Source organism: Wasmannia auropunctata, unplaced genomic scaffold, assembly GCF_000956235.1.
Source record: "Wasmannia auropunctata unplaced genomic scaffold, wasmannia.A_1.0 LD336071.1, whole genome shotgun sequence".
Classification (NCBI taxonomy): Eukaryota; Metazoa; Arthropoda; class Insecta; order Hymenoptera; family Formicidae; genus Wasmannia; species Wasmannia auropunctata.
The window spans coordinates 3,135,524-3,152,487 of NW_012026819.1; the positions used below are offsets into that span (position 1 = coordinate 3,135,524).

Below are 16,964 nucleotides of genomic sequence, written 5' to 3' on the forward strand. Positions count from 1 at the left end.
TTTATCAAACGAGTATTTATATAACAATGTATTTATCAATATAAATATTTCTAAGTTTCGTTTTCTTTTTTACTCTTTCGATTTCATATTACACGTCATTATTTTTCGCATCGTATTATCGAAAATTACGAATGTGTGAGCGTAAATCCGTATCCTTGCTTAATGCCTTTGATATGAACAGCGGAAAGACGGAAGCAAATTCGACAAAAGACTTACAGCCTCGATGCCCTGCACGTTACGCATAAACGATCTTATCAAAGTCCGCAGCACGCATTGTCGTGGGTCGATCTGCACATATGGATCAAACGTAAACGCCGGTAGATATCGGATTTTCATGTGCCCACAGCGTAAATGCGACTATACAGGGTACCGGTATAGCATCCGCTGGATCCGTAACAGCCACTGTCTGTTTTAACAGACACCATAAAACCAATGCGTCACGGTTGATGTGTGAGCGCGATATACCGGCCGCGAATTTCTCGACGTGGACGAAAAGGGAGGTCCCGAAAAAAAAGGAGGGAAGGCAGAAAACAGCCGGCGATAAAACTCGCAACGAGCGGGGCTCTACTTTTTTTCGCGCTAGCGTAGCAGATTTTATGGAATTATTACGGCTAATGGACTGCCCGCTGGCTCTGTTACCATAATTACGCGACCGATGATAAAAAGCGTACGCAAAACGGTGGCTTTTTGTCACGTTTGTGGATTTAGCGTGAACTACATTTCTGGACAAAACTTTATTAATAGAGACACACGGCGTATTATTGATTAATATAGATACATGATAAATCTTGAAGCATACACATATTATTTCATAAACTGTTCGAGCATTAATTGAGCATCAATCATACATTATTTCCATTCAATTCAGTATTTTCATGTCTATTAATATTTTTTAAAGAGAACCATTATTTTGTAATTTTAATGGAAACAAGTAAAATAAAATTTTTAATATCAAAATAGAAGCAATAAAGATTTCGAATCTTTTCCATATTTATATGCAGTTAATAATGATAATCATCATTAAATCTAACTGTCTCATAAGTAAAAAAATGTTTTTGAATAAGAGCCCGCCGTGCATGACTTTTTAAAATGAAACTATTTTCGGTGTTAACTTCTACAATTATATTATTCAACGCCAAATTTCTCAACGTTAACGCATAATTCATTGTAAATATGAGATCTATGTCCTAGAAATATAAGTTTACTTGCATATTTTTCATAGAATTTTATCGGAGGTAACCTTCCATAAAAATGATAGTAGAAGTAAAAGTATTTACGCAAGAGACTTGATCTTTCGTGATTAATATCGAACATGGCTCAGCGGAAATTCCATCTAACATCGCAATCTGTTCGTTGAGGTACAAGCATTGATAGAACTCGAAGAATTTCAGCAACGCTAATATTTCGCGACAAAATTATTAAACGCAAAAAAGGTTCGATCGAGAAATTTCCAGTCCGCAGGATGTTGCAGCGAAATCGATGCCGCATGCCGGTGCCTGCCCGTTAGAATAATGTATGGTGAATGCAATTTGACGAAAGGAAAAGGACATAAAAAGCGGCGATAAAGCATGCAACGATGTCCTCATAGCTTCCGTTGTCGGGAGACAACACACAGGCACCCATGCGCCCGGTATTCTATGGGGTCCTCGGTCGATGGGGCATTAAATCGCTAATAATTACCCGCGGGTTCGCGGTGCACCGTCGTAATGTCTTTATGGTACTTCCTCGCGGCTAATTAATATCAATCCGATATTGCGGGTTTACTGCATACAGGATGGTGTAAAACCTTTAATCGACTCTGTCCTCGCAATATCCGTGCACGGCGGGCTGACGATCGTGGAAAATGAAGATCCTTTAAAAACGTATAAAAACTAAAAGGATAAAATAATTGCCGCAATATCGTAGTTTTAATATGGCTACGGAATAAATCACTATTCGATAGCTTGTTATTTCTTCTTGATTATTTCTATCAGTGTTTCCTTGACTAAATGTTTGTCAAATTATATTCTTCCTCTATTTATTATTTGTCTAATACTGAATAGTTTACATTGTACTTAGTACAGTTTACTATGAATTGATAATTATAGACATTTTTTATTAATAAGTAAATTAATTAATTTTTATAAACGGTTCTGGAGACACTCCTGTCTTTTTGCATCACGAAAATGTATTATATATATATATGTATCAAGGGGGTTCGAAATGGATGGCTTCTCTGCGTTCTCTCCCGTGACTTTTCATGCTGGTGGAGCTACGTGTGCATGTATTATTAATTCCGGAACATTCGTTACGAGTGGATTCGAGCCAATGGTAACAGTCGCGTCACGCGCGCGGAAAAAGGTTTTATCCATCGTTGGACGTGAGTGCTCGGTCCATCGCGATTAATTCCCAGCAGTATCTTAAAGCGACGAAGGGAGAGGTTGAAACTCGCGAGGGTAAGAAAAAACGGATGGAAAGCGACCGCCGCCTGCAGTTGCGGTAAGGTAATATCGAATCGAGCATGGACACGCGAGCTTACTCGGGCACAGTAGTATTAAGATTATGAATCCATTAGCGGGAAACGACTAGATGAGGCCGAAATACTTCTTAATGTTACTAATGGACTCCCTCACTTTGTACCTTTTACAACGCAAACCGCGGACTATTGTGAGTATAAAGAGCTAATGCATTTCTCCGATTTCTTCCATATTATCTTCGCGCTGATAACACAAAATATAATTGAAAAATTAAGACTCTGACATTTTTTTTGCAAATTATCATCGAACAATTTCCAATTTTTTTCGCCTTATAGATATATATAAATCAACATTACGCATTTAAATTTTTTTTTTAAGTTTTAAAGAGAGATGAATTTTCACAATGTTCCTGCCTCTTGCTGCAAAAGTAACTATTCCGACTCTCGCGACCGATTTTTAAGCGACATCCATTCGAGAGACAGGAAAGAAAAGACGAACAAACCGGCTCTTTTACGATCGGTTCTTCGCAGGTATTTCCGAACCTTCGCTATATGCAGCCGATAGTCTCGCTAGCATTATATCACGACGGCGGCTTTTATAATGGCACCGTGCAATTAAAGCGCGACGTGTTTCGCCCGTGCACGAGAGTTACGCGACAACGATAAATGTCGGGCAATAAAGCCGCCGCATTATGTTAATTAAAACGTTGATATTTATTGAAGACATTCCCGGCTCGTTAGCGCTCGCGATTTCTCGGAGGAAACAACGGGCGTCGCCCTATTCCGGCTCCCGTCTCGCCATCGGCCCCGACGCGTGCAGCCGACGACTCGTTTACTTTAATTACACGAGTAGCAAACAAATGATCCGTCGCGCACAAAGAACCGGAATTAATAGAGTGACGCGTTTCGGTAGTAACGCGTAAAATGAAAAACGCAGGCAAGTTGTACTCGCACCCGCACGCGCGCGCGCGCGCGCGCGCGGAGGGACCGGCAACCCGGAAAATTTTATTAACCATAAATACTTGACGCGTTTAAAAAAGCCAAATTTTCCTGTTGCGTGCCGTGGAATTTATTTCCCGCCGTGCAGTGATAAAATGTATACCTGTTACCCGGTGACTCGTGTACAGCGAGGGCCGTGCTCTCGGTGCGTACGCGTAAACTCATAAATCGCGAAATCCGCTTTAAAACTTCCGAAACGGTGAAGTTTAAAATTAAAAGCGATAACAAAACGATGGCGGCATCTAGCATTTGCTAGGGAATGAACAACAAACCCGGACACGATATATATATATTCATGTATATTTATAATATACATATATATATATATATATTATATATATATATTATATATATATATGTATGTATATATATGTATGTATGTATTTTTTCTTCTCGTAATTCAATTTTCGCGATATGCGTCATATAATGCGGTATGTGGGATTAAACCGCAATTTCAATAATGGCGCCCGTGCGAAATACGTATCAACCGAGTTGCGGAGAACATTATATAGCAGAACCACCGAAACTTGGTTACCAAGGACAATGCGCTTATTGCATTCGGTTAATAACCGTTCTGTATTTCGGTCAGCTATTATCTCCTCTTTACGACAGTACGTGTAATTTATAATGCTCCGAAATAAATATGGACGTACTAGTAGTCTTAAGCAAAAGAAATGGTTCAGTGTAAAAGTGTCACACTTACAAAATGATTTCAGTGTTATCATCGCTGTAAGGCATATCAAACCTTGAAGTAAAGTCGCCCGCGCGTTAAGTGTCTCTAGCAATGACCCACAACAATACTGAATTAACATAACTCGAAATGCCTTTTAACGTTTTTAATCCATCGATAGAGATCCGAGTTGTATTTTATTATACATTGCGCGCTATGTAATAGGGTCAGTGGAATAGCAATTAGGTGAGCTGATGACACAATATCGCGTGACAAAACAAATCTAAACGGCGTAATTTATTCAATACCGTATACATGTATGACGAGAGGAAAAGAGTGATCAATGGTGCGAACAACACGAAAAATAGGTGTATTGTATATACTTCGACCGCCTCGTACTCTGACGCTTTGTACGCAAATATCGTCCCAAATGTTTGAACCGCGACATGATCAAAGCGTATTTACCTAACGTGCTTTCCTCTTGTGCTTTCTAGTCTTACACACACCGATTACGTAACGCTTGATCATAATAATTAAATATCATTTCGCAAATTTATCGAATAAATCAGCGCTTTGAGGCAACAGTTAAAATTTACAACGTCATAAATTCCTTTACGAATAAAAAGACATCGAACAAATTAAACTTTTGGGATTGTAAAATTACATAAAGGGTGCGCCACGTAATTGCGTTACTTATATAAAAGATAGACACGTAAATGCGCGTAAATGCTGAAATAAATGTCATGTTAAATTGCAAAGTGCCCGCGGTCATCAGCAACGGATATATTCGACTGCAATCATGTGATCGGTCGTGATGATATTTATGATAATGCGTTAAAGGTATTAGAGAAATGCGCGCGGTATGCATCGCGTATGTTACGAAAACACGGTATTACCATTTTAACTATACATATAGTGCAACATAATCGCTATATTACAAACACGGGCCACCAAGGATTTATTTACATAAATCATATGTGGCAATAAATATAGCTATTAATAGTGCAGGGTGCATCATCCGCAATGCACGCTGCAACGAATGAGTTCACGCTTTTGAGTTTCGATAAGTCAACATCGACATCGAATTTCATTAATACTTTATGATCCAATTATTACGTATTCGGATTTGGGCCATCAAGTTATTAAAAGGATCAATATTTCTTCGTGATATAATTGGACATATCACATGAATTATTATAGCATAGTAATATGTCCAATTTTATTACCTACTCATTGTTAGAAATATATATGATTTTATATGTATACATTTTTTATATAAATTCGAATATTTAGGTTCAATACAAATTATTAAAGACAAAAAATTAACAATGCATTTTTAGATTTTATCCAACATTATAAGATCTGTGCCATTTAACAAATGCGTACATAATGTCTATTATATGTTCTTGATTATCTTTAAATCGTAGTTTCTTAAAACGGAAACAAAAGTCTTTTACTTGCAAGAATTATTTAAACATAATATAGAAATTTTCTCTTTTCGCACTTATGTTAAACTTTTGTGGAAAGCTGCGATAAGATATTAATACTTATTTCTTCTCATTACACCATCTTCAACGTAATTGCAGAACTTTATTTTTTTCTCGATCTCGCATAAGCTCAATTTACAAGTAAATCGCTTTTATAGTTCTTTTACAATCCATTCGCCGAAGATTGTAGGGTGACATGCACGTCCACTCGACTCGCCGATAACGATCGTTAAGGACGTTATCCGTGACATCCAAATTAATCAAGTTTACTCACATTTTTTATATCTTATCTGTCTCGACGTCAGATTAAATATTAATTGAAACTAATAATTTGTAGTAAATCGCGCAATTAGCGAGCATGTTTATAGACTTCAAGGTACACGCTTTCACAATTATTTACACCAGTTATCTTATCGCAGAACGAGTCCACAAAACTTATTCGTTAAAGGATCGCGTAATTAGCAAAATATTTATAACATCGATACTCATACTTTTTAAATAATTTTTAAATAAAAATTGTGCAAAAATTAAATGTAAATAGTTTTTCCAAACTTTTATTTATCAAGAAAAAAATCAAACGCCACTAATTTAGGTTCTCGCATGACATAAGTTATCCGAACAACAGTTTAATTTTTGGATAAAAAATGTAGAATATTATTAAACTCATTAACGTTATTTAAAGAGGACTGAAGGATTCCCATTTGAAAAGATATATCATTTTCCTGGGTTTAGCCTTTCATATAGTGTGAAGGACATTAATCCTTCTTTCATGTTGGAAAAACATCTTGATAACGCTCATGAAACGTCACATGACGGGAGAAAAACGCGAACGTACGCTCAATTACACGAGCATGCATTTCAAGTAGTAGCGGGCGATTTTCCTTAATTACTGAATCCTCTACAATGCCGACTTTGATTATACTCAGGCACGTGAGCTTCGCTTTCTTGTTCAAATTGTACACACAATTGCGCGAAAGGATTATGACGTTATTCCTGTGGATTTCGTGCGAAATACAGAAGGAAAAATAGGGGACGTACATACCTAAGTCTGAAACGTATACGCTACGAAAATATATGGTTTACTCGAAGGGTAGTAGCAACGTGCCAACGAGTAACCGAGTTGCAGAATTATTTATTCAATTTGCTATCAGATCGATACTACAGGAGATTTCTCTCAAAACACACACATGCCAATACCAAGTGATAAACTTTGTGTTCGATTTGCCTTACATGTCGAAAGGATGACACCAGGAGGTTGCAATGTATCGTTATTGCGAGCAATACGCAGGAATCTAAATTGAAATTTCAACTTTAAATTGAAACACAAATCCGTCGTAACCTCCGGCGAAAATCTGGCATTGTCACTTCTTTTATTTTCAGAGGCAGCGGATTTTCACCATGCGAAAATGTACAAAAATCCGATACGTCCATATTTATTGACTGATCCTGGGCATTTTCCCTCTACGCTTCTTCGCGCGTGGAATTTTGCCCGGACGCCGTTAACAACATAAAAATACATAAGCCTTCGACGCTGCGTTTCAATTATTTGCGAGCTGAATTTTTGGTTTATCGCGAAATCGACTGGCGAAATAATTCCGCTGCTCACGTAACCAATTGGATTGTGTTTTCCCCTCTTCTACCACCCCGGTCAACATTTCTCTTCAAAACATGTCTAAATATTTCACAGTTATGATCCGCGTGACATGTTCCACATTCGATAAATCACGGACGAAGTGCGTGAACTTCTATAATTTACATTTTATGGCGACTTAATAACAAAACCGACACGAAATTTAAAATCACTCGATATATATATATATGTATACATATATACATATAGAAATCTCTCGATTTTTTCGATTTTTCAATTCATCTCTGGTGAGATTCTGATTCAAACGTCGACAAAATAAATTCTCGAATGGTGCAGACAGCGATCCGTCGTGGCCTTGAAGCGGGTCTCACCCCGCGATTTCCCGCGGCGAGAGTCTACGACGAGGTATTAGCATTGGCACTAATTAAGCGGCTCGCGTTAACGGTAATTAGTCGTCGTCTGAAGAGAAAAAGAGAGAAAAAGAGAGAGAGAGAGAGAAGCGTCGTGTCGCGGCGCCGTTTAGATTTAGACGCCTGATTTCCAAGCATGAAAGCACAGCGTGCACTCTCTCTTTCTCTTCCCCTTTGTTTCTATGCAATGAACACGCACCCTTTCAAGTTTCGCTCGCGGCGGCGTTACGTGTGCCGGCTACGCTCGTGTCCGAACGCGTGAGTATGCGTGTAACTTCATCCTCGACGAGCGATGTACATCGTCCGTGATTTACCTCGCAAACATACAGCCGGGCCGAAAGCGTCTGGGAATTTATACACGTAACAGGCTACGCACTCGTATTTTATTGTAATTTTTTCTGGACGTTAATTACCTTTTACGAACACATGCACGCACACACTGGCTGTTGTGTGGACAATAATTTAATAAGCTGATAAATGTAAAATGAAAATGATAAATCGCAAATATTTGCGAGAGAGCGAGAGAGAGAGAGAAGAGAGAGAGAGAAAGAGAGAGAGAGAGAGAGAGAGAGAGAGAAAGCCATCTTCTCTTTTATAATTTTACTTTTCTCCTTCACAATTAAAAAAAAATATATAAAAAATCGCGGATATCATATACGTAACACGACAATTTTTATTTCATATCTCGTATGTACATTTCATCAGTACCAGTATGTACTTTCAAATTATTTTGAACATTTGCAATAATCATCAAAAATATATGCATCTCTGTCACGTGAAAGCAAAAAAAAAATCATAAAAGATGCATTGCATTTTGACGTTGTAATCAAGAAAGTCGAGTATAACAGCGTGCACGTTTATAATGAGTACGTAGACTGACGGTATGACGTGATTAACGAAGGACGACGAAAGAGCAGAAACGAAAAAATGACGTAAAGGCAAAAGCATTTTTTCCCAGGCGCTCTTCCACGTGGAAAAAAATAGCACGAACAGAAGCGCTAAAATGCACGACTCTGACAGGCACTTCCGCCTCGAGAAGTTTTTCGTTAATTGCTGCGCGCACGTTGGAAAGAACAAAAAAGTGGTTGCCATTGCACTCCTATGTTTCAGCATCGATATCGCACGACGATTTTTTTTACAACAAAAAAAATCGCCGTGGAAAATTATGCTGCATTTATAGAATTCGCAAGAAGAAGGTGATGATGGCAATTAAAAATTAAATATTTTAAGAATATTGCACCTTCAAACAATAATTATTATTAAAAAGATGCACAGCCATGTTTAATATTAAAAAGTGTTTTTCGCAATAAACACTTTTTCTAAATATAATTATTGAATATTAATCTATTAACAAAGTTGCAATAATTCTATTCAACTTTATTTATTATCAACTCTAATTTCACCTAAATATAATTTAATCTAAATAACAGCTGTTACAAATACTGTACACCGAGCTGTACACTTTTTTTAAACGACGTGGTAATGGTTTTTCCAATCTCTTTTTAATAGAATTCTGAATTTTTCAAATTTCTCTTTGATCAACAACATCCTTTATTTGTGAGGATCACGTTTCGAAATTAAATTTTTTTAAATCAATAACGAGAAGTACATTCTTTAGCTGTATTTGCTTTAAATATCATTGTATCACCGGCAAAAGCTTCAACAATATTCCGAGCCGCTTTCATTTAACGTTCGGATCTAATTTAATCTCAACCAAAAATATCACTGACTACAGAGTTATTCGTACTATTTCGTGATGATAAAAATGAAGGAAAAACCGGAATTATTTAAAAATATAAAAATAAAATAGCAAAGTCATAGTTTTTAAATGCATCAATTGACAGTTTAATAACAATCCTTCGAGCAATCATCCGTGACACGTGCAAATAAATCCTAGTTACGTAAAAAAAAAATTGAAACATGGATATTTTTGAGAATATGACAGGTTACGCTTGTAACATTGTCAGAGACTAGATTTCTCGATCATTTTCGTAATTCACCAACAGATGTGGGGAAAGCACATGTTTTTATCGAGTCACGATTCACCTGACGTAGCCACATAAATTGCAATTAACGGTATTCTACGCGAACATTCTCGTTGACGGACGTGTCATGGTGTTTCATAACCATAAACGAGAATTTATGTTTCCAGTTATATTAGTCCGTAATGGAACTTAAAACTATCTTGCGCAAATTTCACCAGTTTAAATTTGCTATGTCATTAAATAAAATATGTTTCATATCTAAGTGGATTTGCACAGGTGTTAACGTACATTAAATATCCAACTAAAATAATCCATATTTTACAGGTTATTCGTTAAAAATTTTTATAATTTTATTTAAATATAGTAAAGTTTAGTTTTATTAAATAGATTGCAGAATTTAATGGTTCCGAAAATTTCATATATTTTAATCGACTTCTAGAGGTGCCATTTTTAAAGAGAAATATATTGCCAAGCATACTTTTATTTATTATCGAGAAATGAACGACTTGAGAATGGCCAGAGCCGAAAAGAAAAATGTTACGATATATGACCCACGCCAGTTGGTGTTTCGCGAGCTGTAACGGCTGGCCGAAATGGTTGCGAGCGACTCCGTGATGTGTACTCTGAACGCGGAAAACGCAAAACGGTACTCGCGAATCCCCGAAGAACATCGATACAATTACATCCCGTCGGAAGAAGAATGACGACCTGTTTATCGTGGATACGCCGTGCGGTGTAACGAAGGGCCCTGAACGCCCGGGGGAGAGGGAGGGCGAGAGCTCGAACGATTTTAATATTTCAGCGAGGCCGCGGAGGACGGACGGCGTTGTTTAATTATCTTGATTACAATGCCGTTCCGCGATCCGCTGATTGCGCGGACGTAAAAGTACCGTCGGGGGTCGTCTAACGAACTTGGCCCTTTGATCTTCGCGCCGAAGTTCTTAATTATTTTTCCGCTGTTTCTTTCGGGAGATCGCGCCCGGTGCAAAACGGTTGTGTCTCGCCACGCAGACGATTTATCCGACCGCGCTTCTCGATTATCCGCCGCGTGCTGTCCTGCCGCGATTATGCAAGTTATAGCCCGAGAAATTCCTCACCCGCGCGTAGGTGGACCGTGCATTTTACATCGTATTTTATTACAATTCCAGCGTAATATACCCCAAGTCCGATTTTATGCGATAATATAGAGAAGGTATAAAAAGACCTTTCAAATAAAATTCACTCTCCTTCCCTCAACATTTTACTGCGCTATTTTATTGCAAATAAGGCAGAACACTTCTGCATAATTTTTTAAAAATCTAAAATGTACCGCTAGAAATAAATTATTAATCTTAAGTTTAATAATGGATACCCGTACATATATCATTGAGAAACTTTCTCCTTTTTTCACCGCCCAAAGTTGAACATGCCACTAGTTTACGATATTCGGTAAGAGGTGAAATCTGTAAGGCTAATGGGCCACCGCAATCAATACCGCTATTATTATCTCAAAATAATGTCATATTTCGATATCAGAGAAAATTTCCAATTTCCTTTTTGGAAGCTCTGTATGTGCGTGCAAGCGTATTCCCGCACATACAGTAAATCGACAAATCATACATCCGAAATTAAACATTCTAACCTATTTTAGCCCATCTTTACGACAACGGATACTATAAATTATCATATTATTTTTCTAGAATATTTTTATATTGCTGCTAACTGACAATGAAGCATATATCTAAATACTCCATACAAACGTTTGACATTTTTTTTTTCAGATCTGTAGCTTCAATATAAAAAAAATTATTTTGTCACTCACCGATCGATGCGCAACAGCAGAAACTACGTTGATATGTAACATAAAAATAAAAAATCCATATTAATAGAACCATCAAAACAATTATTATTTCAAAAAATAATCAAAAAAATCACGCATCAATTTTTATATTCGTCAAACAGATATTTAATTAAATATCTGTTTATTAAATCACATAATTCTCGAAAGAAATTTTCCTCTCACATACATATATAAGCTTTCATATAATTTCGCAAATAAATCTTGCTCCAATTCTGTCGTTTAAATCATCATAATAAAAATAACGATCCAAATAAACGGAAAAAATAAACAATTAATGACTCTTATTAAATGAATAATAAATTATATACATATAATATGCTCTCACCTCATGATTATTCCGCCGTCGCCCGATGCCTCCCAGGCTTTTCCCTCCTCCTCTCAGGTTGCCAGAATTGTCAGGTTCGCCGCATTCACACAAATACAACACTCGCGAAAACGCGCGTTAATTACAATCGCGCACGAATTAATTAGCGGAGTACGATCGGAAGACGATCGCGCGATTCGCACGGCACTCCCGAATTTAATTGCCGAGCCTCGAGCATTAATAGACTCAATCTTATAACGTGCGATACGAGAGATTCTATATGACGTCCAATTATTAATTAAAGCGCCGCCGGTCTGCTCGAAAATGTATAATCTAAATTCGGTATTGCACACACGCGCAATGTACATACATCGAACGTAAAAATCCCGAAATAAATTAATAAAGAATTGATATATTTTTCCGTTACTTACATCCGGCGAGAGTCGCGCGTCATAAAAATATAGCGAGCGAATTATAATAGGAGCCAAAATAAAAGTGAATTATCGATCGAAGAATTGAACGAGCGTGATACGAGAGATATAGGTATACATTCGAATTCCAGCATCGAGAGACTAATGGCTAATATTATCGCCCCGGATATCAATAGCTGTCAATACGTTCGCCTATTGTGCGAACTGACTTATCGCGCGGTGTTCGCTAATTTTGTGAATTGATCGTAGGAATTACGCCGTTTTCCACTAATACATCGCGATCGCGCTTCGACGACTACACGACGCGCGTGCGCGCGAGCGTAACGTAACGTCCCGCGTCCCGCGCCGCTGCCTGCCCGCCCGGCGCGCGACGACCCGGACGACCTACTGTAAACATCGGTACGCCGCGCCGTACGCCGCGACGACAACAACAAACGCCGAATGCCGGGCTAGCTCGTGGTAATATTCAACAGATATTATTCGACGAATATCTTAAAAAGTACGCCGACAACAACTCTTTGGCATGGCGCGCGCCAGAACGATCGCTCTACGGTAAACGGCGCGAGCATACCGGCGACTCTCCGTTTCCATCGCTCGTATATCTGGTCGAGTCAAAGGGCTCGCGCGTCATGCCACCCGTGCTTTTGATTCGGTTAAGCGGTGGACAGATTACGCTTACAATTAGACCGAAAGACCGAAGCGTGAATATGTATGTATGTATGTCCGAATACAATCGCGCTGACCGCGTTCAAAGGATTATCAGCCGTAATGTACCGCGATCCCGAGCCTCGATTTCCATCTGAAACGAGTGAATCGCGCGGAATACCTTTTGACAAACAGCCGTCGGCTTCGCGTCGCTTGCGAGCCGTGGACCGTAGTGATAGCGGAAGATAGCTAATGGTACGTATCGATAATTACCAATTGCTCGTGAGGAATGGGGACGCATTTCGACAGATAAATTCGCGAGATCGCGACACCGCCGGCGCTCGCTCGGAGTCCCGCCGGACGAATGGCGGCCATATCGCTACACGCACACACCGCGCACAGCTCGCCCACGCGGGGTAGGGGGCGGTAAATACAAACGTCGCGAAACGGCGCGCGAGCAATTCATCGCAACGGCATAAAACATTCATTGCTTTATAAATGAAAGTGAGTCTACTGTTCTTTGCATTACAAATCAATTTCAACAAATAGGCAATTATTACGCATTGAATAGAACGTTTAGTCGAAGAATAAAAGTTTGCTTTCGCTTTAAAATCGTTAATATATTTATGAATCAATATACTAACAATCAGTATATTTGAATCAATACACATTTATTGTTATATTGCTTTTTCCTGAATTCTCTCTCTTATGTTCCGCAAGCAGCAAAAACGGTATGATTTTAATAAAGAAATCTCTGTGAATCTTAATAAATGAAATTTAAAATTAAATATCCGCAATCAATGTGGCGATTTAATATCATTTTTCTTCAGATTTATTAAAATCTTATTAATTTCAGATATCAAATATAAAAAATTTCCATTGGATAACATTGGTTAGTTTCGATCACCTATAACTCGAAAATTATTCTTTTCATCCTAGGGCGCTTTCGCTTTGATTAAAATCTGATACGCTATTAAAAAAAAAAAAAATATATATATATATATATATATAACGTATCGAAACATTTTGTATAATGAAATAAAATATTTTTCTTAACTAACACGCAAATGTAATAGATAACAGTTACACGAATTTTCCGCATTAAATGTAATCTTTACGAGAAATATCTTCGATTCACATATTTAATTGAGTATTTAAAAAATTTTCCAGAAAGCCAGAGATAGCCAACTATTTTATTTAATTTTTAAATACTTCCGAAATTAATAAGTAATAAAGAGCAGTGAATTAGTGCCGGCGGAGGATGTTCCCTCGACAATTATCACATTTCTTCTTTCTCCCTCCCGTTTGTAATTGTTGCTATAACACGCAGGTAGATGCATTTGGCCGGTACACGAAACAGAGATTTCATCTCGCGTCTTGGAACACTTAACGCATTCCGCCGCGTTCCTGAATTACACGATGAGCGTAATAGACGCGCGGTACGGTCCTGTTTTACAACGCGGAGCGGGAGAGAGGATGGCCCCGCGGACTCGTGAGATGCACGCTATCGCGATAAAGCTCGCGTGGGTCATCGCGCTCACTTTATGTTCTCGCGATATGGGGTCGGTCCACTTGGTGGGTAAGAACACGGAAAAATCATGCGGCTACAAGGACTATCTGAAATCTAAGGGACTCCACGTCGTTTCCCTCCGTATTATGGCGAGTCCACGTCGGTCGTTATACGTAACCGGCGCATTTGTCTCTTCTGAACCAGTTGCAACCGACCGGTGTACAACTGTCAGGAAACCTTGAGGGAGATGCATGCGTTTCCGCTGGATAAAACGTTACAAATTGCTACTTCGGGGCGCTCCGAGGTCGCGAAAGTGATATTAGAAGGTATACGCGACTCGCGACTTTCGCTCTCTCTCTCTCTCTCTCTCTCTCGGCATCGCATAAGTTTGTTTGCTTGTTTTATCATATATTCGTCAATTTGCAATACGCGTTTCCTACGTAATGTCTGTTAACGAGATGTATTCAACGCTGGAACAATTCTTTATCTATCGAGATAAAAATTTCAATTAAGGTATCTCATTAACCTACATGCTTGTTATCCTTAAAAATTATATGAATGATGCGAATTTATTTTTATTTTAACTAACAAGAGCATACTTATGAAACAAAGCCACAGATTCTTGAGAGAATCAAAAACTAAAAATATTTGTATGTTATAAAGGAAAAACGAGATTGGATACATTATGGCCGTTCATGTAACGGCAGAAGTGTTTTCAGCAGACATTCTCAACACTGTCGTCGCTCGCATATTTATCTGGAAAAAAAATCAATGTTTACATTACGAATTTAACATATTGAAGAATTTGAATCGCGATTGAAGAATCTGATCGATGGCCTGCATTCGTTTTTAGAACGTGTTAACGAAGGCTAGCCGCACGAAGCAAGTCGGCTTCACTAATTCTGTGATGAAATAATTGCTCATACTTTTTATGTTGAATATTTATGACGTAATACACGTAATATTTAATGTTGCGGAATAAATTTAAGTTGCGCATAGCTGAATCTACGGTCGATCGGCGATTCGAATATACGCGAGCTAGCGCGCGAACGCTTATCTAAATTGTAAAAAGGCTCCGGGTTATTTCCATGCTCCGTAGTTCGGGTCAGACAGCGTTGCATCGCCGCTACGTGGGCGAATATTTATTTTTGCTTGACTAGTTACACCCGCTAACGAACCACCCACACCGTCGGAAATTCTTAAAAGTGTAATATATCCTCCGGGCGAAACGATATTTTACTGCTCTCGGTTACATTACAGGCATCGCCACTTAAAATAATGGGGCGCGAGTATACCTTGGCGGTCGCAAAGTACATCTTGTCGTTTACAGAACGTCAAAATGTTGTTCTAAATAATACGGGGAAAAAAATTGGATTAATTTTTAATTACAACTATCTCTAAAAGAAGAGCATCATTAAATCATATCATTAAAAATCATACACTGATGCAAAATGCAATCATCACAACATATTCTGCAGAATCAGAATTAACGACTAAATAATATATTTACGCATATTTTATAACGCTCATGTTACATTTGCGAGACATATTTGCAATTGTAATTGTAATCATAATTTATTTATATCTATACGTAAACAAAATAACAGTAATTATAATTCCATCTAATTTAGGCGAGATAAAAGTATTTATATAATCTCCAAGAAACGCGTTAGCCATTATTTTTCGTCCGTGACTTCGAGTGCAAAAACAAATTAAGAAGTTATTTACCGCCCGAATGATAAATCGATCAATCAATTACCACGTTTAGCGCAAACTCTAAAGGCGCTTTCCTTCGCCGTATTTTAGGTCAGTTCGCGCAGCTCCCTTTATACGTGACCTGGCATTTATCTTTGCTGAACTACTTGAGTCGGCAAACGAATCGCACCAGCGTGACGGCCGCGGAAGTGGAACAATAGTTTGGCGCTCCTCCGCCGTTTCGCTTATATACATAACCATAGGGATGTTTAGCATCGATTCTGCTGCTAGGTGTACGCTAACAGGCCGTCGCGTCGCACGCAGCTGGTAGAGAAATGCTAAAACGCAAGCGGCGAATTAGTGGCCGGCCGCGTTTCTACGTCACAAACAGCGATTGTTATTTCTGCTCTGGACTGCGTCTAAGAAACATGACATTCGCTTTGAATGACGCTGCTCATGAGACGGATCGAATGATTCCCTTGTTGAAGACAATGGTCTCTTGTAAATCGATGTCACGGGCGTGACGCGGTGCTATTGACCATGGAAATATTGGTCAAATTCAAGATTGAAAAATGTATTTAAATTTTAAATAATACGACAGGAATATCTCTCTTATTATACAAATGTGCAATATATAATTTGACACTAATTGAATGTATATGGCATAATGCGAATGCTAATATCGCATAATGTAAAATATAATTAATCTGAAAAATAATATAAAAGAAATTAATATTTTTTAATCATTAAAATATTATAATTCTTAAAATATATTTAATTAAATCCGTTATTAAATATTTTTCTCGACAAATTAATATTGCTAATATGTTTATGAAACACGAATGAAAACGAATATATAATATTATATATATATATATATATATATAATATATATATATATATATAAAATATATCAAGATGTTTCTCAATATATATTATATA

General features: G+C 37.9%; 2 protein-coding genes across 3 annotated transcripts in view; one reads left to right on the forward strand and one right to left on the reverse strand.

Moving 5' to 3' along the window:
- Positions 1-12,443, reverse strand: part of LOC105449950 — a 261,548-nt gene extending 249,105 nt beyond the window's left edge. Inside the window, exons 1-2 of the transcript XR_974405.1 lie at positions 11,763-12,443; positions 11,399-11,421 (exon numbers count right to left, since the gene is read on the reverse strand). The gene's annotated coding sequence lies outside the window, so the exon portion shown is untranslated. The remainder of the gene's footprint in view (positions 1-11,398; positions 11,422-11,762) is intronic.
- Positions 1-16,964, forward strand: part of LOC105449951 (protein slit) — a 352,872-nt gene that overhangs the window by 268,321 nt on the left and 67,587 nt on the right. The window lies entirely within an intron of this gene.